Genomic DNA, 13,153 nt, shown 5'->3' with positions numbered 1-13,153 from the left:
AGAGTGACTGCATGGTGGATGCCTTGGCATCTTTCTTTTTAATGGTTGGTCTGGGTAATTACAGGTAATGGGTCTCGTATTCTGTTGACTAAGATTTTGTGTTGGGCCTGTGCTGTCGTTACATGGAGACAAAACGCTCTGCTCGGAGTCCAATCTGACGGCTGCCTTAATGAGCAGCTATCTGCAGCTGTCTGCAGATAAAATAGCGGAGAGCAAGTGGGGACTCGTGACGTTATGGAGATTGCCCAAGGAGAGGGCGAGAGCCATGGGGAGTCGTCATGGGGAGTCGCCAAGCGGCCAGCAGGGATCTGCTACTAACATGGCTGTCATGATTGGCCGGTGCCCCGAAATTGTTACCAGCCGGAAGAGTAATTGTTTCAGAATCTACAGATATCCACTGGATATATGGCTGCTTTTTTTTTTTTTTTTGAGTGATGTATTCTGCTAAAATAATAAAATATTCTTCTCTAAATGTGAGGTAGGCCCATTCTGCTGGTTGTCTGATAGTCTGTTAACGATGCAATCAGTATAGTTTCTAGAAAGTTCGGGTGTTGCACTCACTATAAAATAAGCGACATGATTAGAAATCAGTTGTGCCGTCAGAGACGTACCGGAGGCGTCAGTAACTTTTGGTGGCAGGCCTTTCTGTTGAGAATGTGTCTTTCACCAGTCTCCTGGACTGAGACAGTGTGGCTATTTCCGATTACGCGATTGTCGAAGAGGAATTTTGCAGTGTGAGTTTGACAGGATGAGTTTCACAGGCGCTCCACATTTTTTGAAAGTGGACATCTTCCACGGAGATCAAGAGAGTTCTTTCTTGGAGCTCAGGAGAGAGTCCGTATAGGGACGATGTGATGTACACATCGGGATTCGTTGTGGAACTCCAAGGAGAAGAGTTCGTTTGGCGACAGCGTCAGTTACACATGACAGAATGGGTCCACAGGTAGCGATCGAGGCAAAGTCCGACACTCATCTACATCTACATCTACATTGATACTTTACAAATCACATTTAAGTGCCTGGCAGAGGGTTCATGGAACCACCTTCACAATTTTCTGTTGTTTCAATCTACTATAGCGCGCGGAAAGAATGAACACCTATATCTTTCCGTACGAGCTCTGATTTCCCTTATTTTATCGTGGTGATCCTTCCGCCCTATGTAGGTCGGGTCAATAAAGTATTTTCGCATTCGGAGGAGAAAGTTGGTGATTGGAATTTCGTGAGAAGATTCCGGCGCAACGAAAAACGCCTTTCCTTTAATGATTTCCGGCACAAATCCTGTATCATTTCTGTGACACTTTCTCCCAATATTTCGCGATAATACAAAACGTTCTGCCTTTCTTTGAACTTTTTCGATGTACTCCGTCAGTCCTACCTGGTAAGAATCCCACACCGCGCAGCAGTATTCTAAAAAGGACGGACAAGCGTAGTGTAGGCCGTCTCCTTAGTAGGTCTGTTACATTTTCTAAGTGTCCTGCCAATAAAACGCAGCCTTTGGTTAGCCTTCCCATTTAAGTTGTTGGTAATTGTAATGCCTAGGTACTTAATTGAATTTACGGCTTTTAGATTAGACTGATTTATCGTGTAACCGTAGCTTAACGAGTTCCTTTTAGTACTCATGTGGATGATCTCACACTTTTCGTTATTTAGTGTCAACAGCCACTTTTCGCACGATGCAAATATTTTTTTTCTAAATCGTTTTGTAGTTTGTTTTGATATTCTGATGACTTTATTAGTCTATATACGTCAGCGTCATCTGCAAACAACCGAAGACGGCTGCTCAGATTGTGTCCCAAATCGTTTATATAGATAAGGAATAGCAAAGAGCCTATAACACTATCTTGGGGAACGCCTGAAATCACTTCTGTTTTACTCGATGACTTTCCGTCAGTTACTACGAACTGTGACTCCTCTGACAGGAGACCGCAAATCCAGTCACATAACTGGGACGATATTACATAAGCACGCAATTTTACTACGAGCCGCTTGTGCGGTACAGTGTCAAAAGCCTTCTGGAAATCCAGGAATACGGAATAGATCTGAAAACCCTTGTCAATAGCACTCAGCACTTCATGTGGATAAAGAACTAGTTGTGTTTCACTGGAACGATGTTTTCTAAACCCATGATGATTGTGTGTCAATAGACCGTTTCCTTCGAGGTAATTCATAATGTTCGAACACAATATATGTTCTAAAATACTGCTGCATAACGATATGGGCCTGTAATTTAGTGGATTACTCCTATCACCATTCTTGAATATTGGTGTAACCTGTGCAACTTTCCAGTCTTTGGGTACGGATCTTTCGTCGAGCTTGAGCACGGACGTCCTGGAGGCGGACTTGTAAATTCTTCACACTGCTGAGCACGGGGTTCAGCCACGATGGGTAGCTGTCTATGGCGAGCATCTTTGAGACTCCAGCACGTAGGGAATTTTCTGTATTGCTTTACACCATCAGTGGCGTGTTCTCTGAACTTTCCGCTGCCGTTAATCTATTAATGCATGCTGTGTAGCTTTACAGTTTCACGATTCGCAATCATTGTCATGTCAGACACTGTCAGTCAGCGTTACCATTATTAAACAGGGAAGGAGAGTTCGCATAGAGAATCCGATGCAAATTTGTCAACCGAGTGTTACTATGGGGGGAACTATGATCTGCATGTATTTTGCAGGATTCTTTTTTATATTGTTTACTCTGATTATTAATTTCCTGCACGATACTGTTGCAATAAATTAGCCATGTGAATAAACAGCTTTTCTCATTTCAGTAGAAAATATGCCTCATCCATTTACTGATTTTGATTTCTTTTTGTCCACATCTACTTCTACATGATTACTCTGCAATTCACATTTAAGTGCTTGGCAGAGGGTTCATCGATCCACAATCATACTATCTCTCTACCATTCCACTCCCGAACAGCGCGCGGGAAAAACGAACACCTAAACCTTTCTGTTCGAGCTCTGATTTCTCTTATTTTATTTTGATGATCATTCCTACCTATGTAGGTTGGGCTCAACAAAATATTTTCGCATTCGGAAGAGAAAGTTGGTGACTGAAATTTCGTAAATAGATCTCGCCGCGAAGAAAAACGTCTTTGCTTTAATGACTTCCATCCCAACTCGCGTATCATACCTGCCACACTCTCTCCCCTAGTACGTGATAATACAAAACGAGCTGCCCTTTTTTGCACCCTTTCGATGTCTTCCATCAATCCCACCTGGTAAGGATCCCACACCGCGCAGCAATATTCTAACAGAGGACGAATGAGTGTAGTGTAAGCTGTGTCTTTAGTGGACTTGTTTCATCTTCTAAGTGTCCTGCCAATGAAACGCAACCTTTGGCTCGCCTTCCCCACAATATTATCTATGTGGTCTTTCCAACTGAAGTTGTTCGTAATTTTAACACCCAGGTACTTAGTTGAATTGACATTCTTGAGAATTGTACTATTTATCGAGTAATCGAATTCCAACGGATTTCTTTTGGAACTCATGTGGATCACCTCACACTTTTCGTTATTTAGCGTCAACTGTCACCTGCCACACCATACAGCAATCTTTTCTAAATCGCTTTGCAACTGATACTGGTCTTCGGATGACCTTACTAGACGGTAAATTACATAATCATCTGCGAACAACCGAAGAGAACTGCTCAGATTGTCACCCAGGTCATTTATATAGATCAGGAACAGCAGAGGTCCCAGGACGCTTCCCTGGGGAACACCTGATCAGTTTTCAGTTTGTGGGTCATTACATGTTATTGGTGTATTACAAGTTGCTAGTTCAGGCTTCACTACTAGCGCCAGCGTTCAAATAGTCCGTTGCACACAGATTTCAGTAGTATTTCTTAAGGGCGTTTTTGTGTCAATAGGGGCAGAAATTGATCTCAGGTTATTCCCACATTATCAAATCCACTGGAGTCTTGCATAATTTATTGACACTGCAGTGTATCAGGCTTTTGTAGGAAGATTTTAATGCATAGTCTTGTACAAATAGGGGTATCTAGCATCAGAATAGTTCACAAATCGGGATATTCTGATTCGCAATCAGACAAAACGCTTGTCATATTTTCGCCGTTTGTTTAAGTTTCCCGGTAATAGTAGTATCATTGGTTCAAATGGCTCTGAGCACTATAGGACTTAACTTCTAAGGTCATCAGTCCCCTAGAACTTAGAACTACTTAAACCTAAACCTAAGAACATCACACACATCCATGCCCGAGGCAGGATTCGAACCTGCGACCGTAGCGGTCGCGCGGTTCCAGACTGTAGCGCCTAGAACCGCTCGGCCACCCGGCCGGCTAGTATCATTGCTGCTGCCTAATAACCAATAACTTCAGCGTTCTTTCTCTGCTTCTGTGGATTCTGTTCCACGTATATTTGCTATAAGGTCATCCCTGTCAGCGTTGTATAATTTTTGGAATGGCTAATTTTACCTATACATCTTGTGTTACGCATAGTTAATGGAACTGATTTCATTTAGGTGTTGATATGTTAGGTAGCTGCCTGAATGAAAACTAGGAGCAAAGTTAGGTTATGAATGGGAAAGGAGAGGAGTGAACGTTTTACCCACAGGTAGTCGGAACAGTGCTGAAGACATGTCCAGTGAGGAGGTGGTTAATTATCCCACGGAACTGTGACGGGCAAGAGTGGACAATATAGAGAAAGAAGCACCACATTAGAGGGAAGTAGGTGAAGTGAACGATGTAAGTGGGGATGAAGATTTAGTCTCTTTTCGGCACGTTAATGCAGTATTAAAAATATGAAACGTTCCAGTAAGGGATTACGACAGATCCTTTATGACACCGAACAGCTGTTCCTCGGAGCAGTCATGCTCCTCAACACCAGAAACTAGGACGAAAAACAATATTCAGATGCACACTGTCCTAGAATTCCTTAAACAGGAGAGAAGAGGAAGAAGGAAACCAAGGAGTCAGGAAAGAGGAGGCGGATAGCAACTTGAGACTTAGAAAAGAGGTTGACAAGATTCTCGTGCGAAATCAAAGACAAGGTGATGAAAATTAGGAAGATATCAGCTGAGTCGAACGAAGTAGCAACTGAAGCCAAGAATGTGGCGCTAACAGCCAAGAAACATGCAACTCTCTCTAGGAATATAGCTAGTCTAAACACAAAATTTCTGGCCACACTGCGGGCTCTCAGTCAAAACATTGTAGAGAAAAAAACTGAGGTTGAAATATCCAAGAATACAAAGAGAATAGACGCGATAATGACAGAATGAGATTAAAGAAACGAGGGGTCGAGTAGAATTGCTGGGAGATCAAGTAGGCAGAAAGTCAAAAGAGAATGAAGCTTGTCTGCAAGGGATGGAGCAGGAAATGAGAATGGATCCGACATGACAGAACCTGTGTGTATAGTGGAGTCCTAGACAGGCCATCTGTACACGAGTGTCACGCGGACGCTATTGAGCCAGAAGCCGCAATGTGCAACTCATAGAGCGACCTCTCATACAGCTGTGCCCACTCAGAGGACGTGATACGCATATTAACGACGAAAATATCACAGGACAAAGCAGCAGCTACTTTTATCACTAGGTTATGTAACATATGTATGAAACTAGAGTGGTAGGAGCGGAGATAAGAACGAGTAGAAGAGAGGACGTGACGTTGACTACAAATTTTGATGTCAGTGCCAAACTTCCAAAAATGTCTTGGTAGTAGCAACACAGTACATATAAAAGCTTGGCCAATCCAATTTAATTGGTCAATACCTCCATCGTGGCCAGTGAAATTTAAATTACAATTCATTCGCAAACACGTGGAAGGGTCAGTAGCCAAAAAAATGTGAAGAATTGTGGCTGCCAGCAGATTATAACCTCCCTCACCACCTACTGGCCACATGAGACACAAGACTGAATGAAAGACGCAAATATTTGGAATCAGTGGAATTCAGAAACCCCGTGAAACTCTTCGAGTTATTAGTGAAGAAAACTCAGCTCCTGGAAGTGCCGTGTAGCATAAGCATGAGTTTCTGCTATACTTATGAAGCTACCCACTAACTATCAGTAAGTATTTTCAGGGTGATGTGGGTATAATGTAGAACGTTTCAAGACTGTTCTCCATAGGCTACAAGCAGTGCAAGAGACGCATAATGCGAGAGAGAAGAGGAGAAGCTACAAAGGAAACTATCTTGAGCTAACACAGAGAAATAATGAGCCGAGGAATTATAGGGACAGTCCTTTGGGAGGACACTGCCATAACTGACCACAACGAGAGCAAAGAGGCACTTGGAACGATTTTAATGGGGGAAACAACAGTCAGAGGTTTGAATGGAGGTAGCATGAAATCTGAGAGGAATCTCCAACAGGCAGAAATAGTACAGATTTGACCATCAAAACTGACAAATTATCACCATAACAGTGGCTCCTCTCGCAATTGACGTGGACGTGGGAAAGGCTCATGGTACATCCACAAAAGTAATCAGATCGAGCCAAATCAACATGCTGGACTCAGCCAAATGCAGTGGAACTGAATTCCATCAAAAGTAAGAAATCGATAGATTGTCTATGTCGTTTTAAACCATACCTTGAGCGACGAGTTATTGCAGACTCAACCAGGCTAGGGCCACATGGTTATCTTCTAGTAATAGTGAGAGCCATCCGAGTGATGTTGGTATTGATCAGTCGTGGTGTCACACAATTCGTTAGAACTGTACCGTGATGTGATATCACTGTAATGGCGCATTTATCCTATTATATTGATGGAAGAGGGAATTATAATGGAATTATATTGGCACCTAAAATTGTACACCTTGTGTCTGTGGACTGGGTTGACTGTTGCACGGGAGAAGTTCATTAGTTACTCCACATGGTGCACTTCTAGTTTTTTTTTTTTTTTAACGTTCAGGGGCTTGGTTATCTTTGCACTCGTTGGTAGCGTTTTTGGAATATTGCTCTGCTGTTGTCTTCGACCATGCCTGAGATATGTTCTGCACATGCTGCTTTCTTGGAGGAGTTCGGGCTGTGTCCATACCACATACGCTGGTTTGACACACCATGAGCAGTTGACTTAGATTGCTGCTAGAGCAGCGATGGAACCACGTTTTGGATGTCTGAGAGACATTTGCTAGCATCTCAAGCCACAGAGTGTGTGCACGGTGCTTGGCATTATTCCTCTCTCACAGAGGTTTGTGGTATGTCGCACAGGCAGTGTGAGGCTCTGTCTATAGTATCATAGAGAATGTAGAGACAAGCGTAGGAAACATGCAGACCACATCTTCTGGGCGATAATTATCTTTCCAGTTCACAAACAGTTAGGAATGATATTAGCATGCACAATCTCATTTTGTTCAGCAAAATTGATGTGCATGAGTTATAGCTACCAGAAGATCTGAAGAAGAAATAGATATGGAATTTAAACCTTTCCCATGTGATGACAAAATATTATGCCAGGAAATATTACAACTGCACTAAGAGTTAAGAGGTAAATGAAACCAGCAAGTTGGTAGTTGTGAGTATACTTCCACAAAGGTGCATAACGTTTCAGTTCACATCAGTATAGTGGCGGGGACAAATAACCCACACATCACTCCAGATGTTAGATGGTTCTGTCTTCTAATGCCATTAACTGCAGGACCAAAGTTATGTTTGCCGGTTATCCAGTCCCCACATTACGATGCACCTATTCCCATGTATGACGTGTATGATATCTGGTCTGATGGTGCATGTTACGGGCACTTATTTCTTACGAATTCTTTGAATGTTCCTTTTGCATGATAGGTTAAGCTGCATTTAGTTCATTAGTAATGAGAATTTGAGTCTAAGTTTTTTGTGGTAATTATGATTTTAAATGTAACATCTGTAGATGCACATATGTATGCTGCTACAAAATAATGGCAGATGGGCCTGTAGGATCAGCTGCGTGTGACAACCTAAGAATTTACACTCATGCATACCATACTCTTATCATCATGCTCGATGTATACTCATTGTGCTTGTGGCCACATATTTATGTTTCATAATCAACACATTATGTGTAAGAAGAAACCCTATGTACGATCAATTGAACCTTTGTATAAGATCAAACGTGTTACTATTTGTGTGGATTCAGTATTATTACATTTAATGTATTTCACATATTCTGTGTTTGAAAATATCCTAGAGAGCCAGTCACTGATTTGGAACGTATGAGGCATGTGCAGAACTGAACCAGAAACGAAGCAATACGAGCAGGCGCCATATACGGTTTCTGGAGAATGCAGATGGGCAAGTGTATTCACAGCAGTGGTTCAGGCACCAACCCAGCCAATGACACAAATTCTAGTCGGCCATGGCAGCTGATGGAGCAGCAGGATTTCCCTGCAGTGTGGGCCTACCTGGCCAGTTCCACAGAGGGACGTCCAAAGGATGCAGACACCCAGACGAGATAATCTGCTGGTTGTAAACATGAGAGGAGCAGCCTGGCACCTGGGCGGCTGTTGACCCAGGACAAGGCCCGATGCTCTGACAGAAACCTGGCACTACAAATGAGGCTCAACAATTCTTTGGCAAGAAGATACCAATGGTCCAATGCAGTAACATTTCTCAGTGACAGTCTACAGCTCACAACAGCACATTATTAATTTTCGAGTGCTTACTACTCAACCATTCGGCCAAACTGTAGCCATACAGATCTGTCCTGTAAAAGTCAACAAAAATACAGCTACTTTTCTCTTTATGAGAATACACCACTTGCCAATAAAATTGCAAGAAGAAATGCAGATGATAAACGGGTTTTCATTGGACAAATACACAACTGGCCAATAAAATTCCTACACCAAAAAGAAATGCAGACCATAAACGGTTATTCATTGGACAAATATATTATACTAGAACTGACATGTGATTACATTTTCACGCAACTTGGGTGCATAGATCCAAAGAAACAACCACTTCTGGCCGCAATAACGGTCTTGATACGCCTGGGCATTGAGTCAAACACAACTTGGATGGCGTGTACAGGTATACCTGCCCATGCAGCTTCAACACGATGCCACAGTTCATCAAAAGTAGTGACTGGCGTATTGAGACGAGCCAGTTGCTCGGCCACCATTGACCACACGTTTTCAATTGATGACAGATCTGGAGAATGTGCTGGCCAGGGCAACAGTCGAACATCTTCTGTATCCAGAAAGGCCCGTACAGGACCTACAACATGCCGTCGTGCATTATCCTGCTGAAATGTAGGGTTTCGCAGGGATCGAATGAAGGGTAGAGCCAAGGGTCGTAACACATCTGAAATGTAACGTCCACTGTTCAAAGTGCCGTCAATGAGGACAAGAGGTGACCGAGACGTGTAACCAATGGCACCCCATACCATCACGCCGGGTGATACACCAGTATGGCGATGACGAATACTCGCTTCCAATGTGCGTTCACCACGATGTCGCCAAACACGGATGCGACCATCATGAATCTGTAAACAGAACCTGGATTCATCCGAAAAAATAACGTTTTGCCATTCGTGCACCCAGGTTCATCGTTGAGTACACCATCGCAGGCGCTCCTGTCTGTGATGCAGCGTCAAAGCGTAACCGCAGCCATGGTCTCCGAGCTGATAGTCCACGCTGCTGCAGGGGCGTTGTGATCCAGCACGGCGTTCCGTATTACTCTCCTGAACCCTCCGATTCCATATTCTGCTAACAGTCACTGGATGTCGACCAACGCGAGCAAAATGTCCCGACACGATAAACCACAATCGCGATAGGTTACAATCCGACCTTTATCGAAGTCGTGATGGTACGCATTTCTCCTCCTTACACGAGGCATCACAACAACGTTTCACCAGGAAACGCCGGTCAACTGCTGTTTGTGTCTGAAAAATCGGTTGGAAACTTTCCTCATGTCAGCACGTTGTAGGTGTCGCCACCGGCGCCAACCTATTGTGAATGCTCTGAAAAGCTACTCATTTGCATATCACAACATCTTCTTCCTGAATGTTAAATGTCGCGTCTGTAGCAAGTCATCTTCATGGTGTAGCAATTTTAAAGGCCAGTAGTGTACCAGTGTGCTATCGTACATAGTCGTGGTACCAATCAACAGTACAGCATCTTCAGCTAATGCATGGATACTAGTGACATGCCAGTTGTTCTGTTCCAGCTTCCACCTCCATTTTATTCTTGCTAGAGCCATGAACAATCTACTGTCGTCTGACAGCTGGAAATTAATGTTGTAACCCAAAACCCGATCCAAGGAGGTCTACATCAAGAAAGACACCCATGAAGTGTCGCTGTCATAGAAACTTAGGGCAGTCGACACATGGTATCGATCTTCTCCAAGCTTCAGCTTGAGGTACAGTCACGATGTGTCTGTCGAAAGCGTCTGAATTCGAAAAGTACTTACAGCACGCTCACTTTTGCTCGAGAGCTCCTTTCACTATCTGGCCATTTGCGCTTATCACAATCGCGCAGCGTAGACACACGGCGTGGGAATGTCATCGTCGATCAAATGTGATGTAAGTGCACGTGTGATGAATTTCGGAACCAACGGAAGCGTTATCTCGATAACTGTGTATCCTCACTGTTAACAGTTCGCAAACTACTACAGTGAAGTTATGGGTATGAGTTCAGAAAGCAGCTTTAGAGGGAACTCTTCATGTTTAGGTGCAGCGTCAAGCAGGAGCTAATCAACGGATGACAACAGCCGCCGAAACCCCTGCATCCAGCCAACCAGAAATTTTCAGTAGGTTAGTCACAGCGTACTACTGGAATGACCGATTGCTGTTTAGCGCCCAACTTCCATCTCAGTTGTCATGTACAGAGTTACATGCACTGCAGCTTACAGTTACTACCAAAGACATATCACAGAAACTAGATGAACTTTTTCAAAGAAACAAATGAAAACTCCTTCAGTAACAGAGCTTTCAAAATCGTTAAGTCCGAACAACAATACCTCGGTCTCAAAACTGTATTCGAGATGTGGAAAGCAAATAACGAGTCTAGGGTAAGGAATATGATTTATTGCAAAACAAAGCTACTACTAATTTTTATCACCTTCAACACACGGCCTTCCCCTATCCATACACCGCTGCATACGTGTCTTCCATTGTTCAAAGCAATGATGTAGGTCACCCGTTGTAACCCTCATCAACAAATCTGTCGTTTCTGCTTTTACCTCTTCATCAGACTGAAAATGTGTTCGCTCCAGTGCACTTTTTACTTTTGGGAACGGATAAAAGACACAGACAGCCAGATCTGGTGAATACAGAGGAAGTTCAAGCACAGGAATGCGCTTGAGCCCTAAAAACCGTTTCACGGATACGGGATTGTGGGCTGGCGCGTTATCCTGGTGAAGAATACATGCGTCGTTCCCCCACAGATTCCTTACTCTTTCTCTCGCGTTGATTAGCACTTCTTTGTAGCATTGCTGATGAACTGCTTGAGCCCAATGCAATCTTAGTTAATACCTCTGATATCGAAGAAAACGGGCCGGCCGCGGTGGTCTAGCGGTTCAGGCACTCAGTCCGGAACCGCGCGACTGCTACGGTCGCAGGCTCGAATCCTGCCTCGGGCATGGATGTGTGTGATGTCCTTAGGTTAGTTAGGTTTAAGTAGTTCTAAGTTCTAGGGGACTGATGACCAGAGATGTTAAGTCCCATAGTGCTCAGAGCCATTTGAACCATTTGAAGAAAACGATAAGCATTGTGGTCAGTTTGGAGCTGCTCATTCGTACTTTTTTATTCTTGACGGTGTGAGAGTCTTCCAGTGCATCGATTGACGTTTTGCTTCTGGTTCGTACTGGAAGACCAAAACCCATGCTTCACTCCATGTGACGACAAGTGTGAGCAAGTCCGGTTCACCGTTGAGTCGTTGGATGACATCAGAGTAAATGTTTTTGGGATGGTCTTTTTTGTTCTTTGAAGGTTTTTCGGACTCGGTTTTCTGCAGAAATTTCGTCATGTTTAATTCATCATCTTACTGTCTCTGATCATGTTCTCCACGTCAACGATCGTCAGAAGGCTCAGACATAGGTCTTTCCGCACAATTTCATTATTTTTATAAATGTTTGCTTCATTTTTTGAACTCACAGATCCACTCGGACGATCATCATCTTAAGCCTTCTAATAATCGTTTGTGCCATTCAAAAACTTGTGTAGGTGACGTAGATTTATCACCGATCGTCTCCTTTAATACATGAAAACATTCCATAGGCGATTTTCTTAATTTCACGAGATCTCTGAGATTAATGCGGTGCTCGATTTTTACGTTCACCTTGCTCACGAGACTGCTACAGAACAACATCCTCTTCAACCAAGGCTCAAACAAAACTAAAGCAGACAGAAACACAAACGAATGGCGGTTGCTCTTGAAGATGCGTTCCACTACCAGCCTTCCCCCAAGAGGCTGCGCGATAGGTAGTGCTTAGTCTTTCATTTAATTGCCACATCTCGTACAGTTATTACCTCGCTTTATGTTTAGTCAAACGTTCAAGAGACTCAGTTCAACTTCGAAGGATACTTTTATCATGGCCGGCCGGGGTGGCCGAACGGTTCTAGGCGCTACAGTCTGGAACAACGCGACCGCTACGGTCGCAGGTTCGAATCCTGCCTCGGGCATGGATGTGTGTGATGTCCTTAGGTTAGTTAGGTTTAAGTAGTTCTAAGTTCTAGGGGACTGATGACCTCAGCAGTTAAGTCCCATAGTGCTCAGAGCCATTTGAATAATCTTTTATCATGATAGAATTACAAAATAACACTATATGTCACACCTGGCAAATCAGTCCTTGTTATCTCATTTCGGAATAAAGTGCAACGCTACTGCCGTGGAAAATCAGCAGTAATTACATACTGATATCACTAGCTCCAGGATGTAACGAGAAGTAACAGACACCATCACGCCTCCTGTGTGTTGACACAACTGAAATAGTCTACTATAGCTGAGCACTGCGGGAGAAATGTTCACCTCCTATAAACTGAAAGAACTCAGAATGAGATGAAATATAAAGTACAAAACGAAGAAAGAAAGTTCAGCTTCTCTACCGCTGCTTAAAATGTGAATTCAGATTTTAAAATAGAGAGCTTGTGTAAGCAGTACACTCAAATATTATCAAAGCAGAACAACTACGAATGAATGACTGACTAATATAGAAGATATTTTTGTAAAGTCATTGACTGTAGAAATGATATAAATAACACTAAGTCCTGGTACTGGTGCATTCCGTCTTCA

Source organism: Schistocerca serialis, chromosome 1 (genome assembly GCF_023864345.2).
Source record: "Schistocerca serialis cubense isolate TAMUIC-IGC-003099 chromosome 1, iqSchSeri2.2, whole genome shotgun sequence".
Taxonomy (NCBI): Eukaryota; Metazoa; Arthropoda; class Insecta; order Orthoptera; family Acrididae; genus Schistocerca; species Schistocerca serialis.
This window is presented reverse-complemented; position numbering follows the sequence as displayed.